The sequence below is a fragment of the Penaeus monodon genome, chromosome 15 (assembly GCF_015228065.2).
Source record: "Penaeus monodon isolate SGIC_2016 chromosome 15, NSTDA_Pmon_1, whole genome shotgun sequence".
Classification (NCBI taxonomy): domain Eukaryota; kingdom Metazoa; phylum Arthropoda; class Malacostraca; order Decapoda; family Penaeidae; genus Penaeus; species Penaeus monodon.
Window position 1 is genome coordinate 3,696,256 of NC_051400.1, and position 309 is coordinate 3,696,564.

The following is a 309-nucleotide window of genomic DNA, read 5'->3' on the forward strand; positions in this document are numbered from 1 at the left end:
GAGGAAATACAGTGTGATTCATCTGTGATTTGTATAAAAAAAATAGTTTGTCCGATCTTTGTGCGTACATTTACGTGCTATTTCTTTTCTGACTGCATTAATTTTAACAAATACGTTTGTAATGGATAGATAAATCACGACCTTGCTTTTCTTGTAAGGATTGTTTTTAGGTGTTTTAGTGTGACAGAAAAAAAAACATTACCTAATTATCATTGTATATATATTTCTAATATTATTGTAAAGAAATTCCTCGAACGTTGGAAACAACGCTCAGTTCTGCAAAACGAAATGTAGCCTAACTGATAAGAC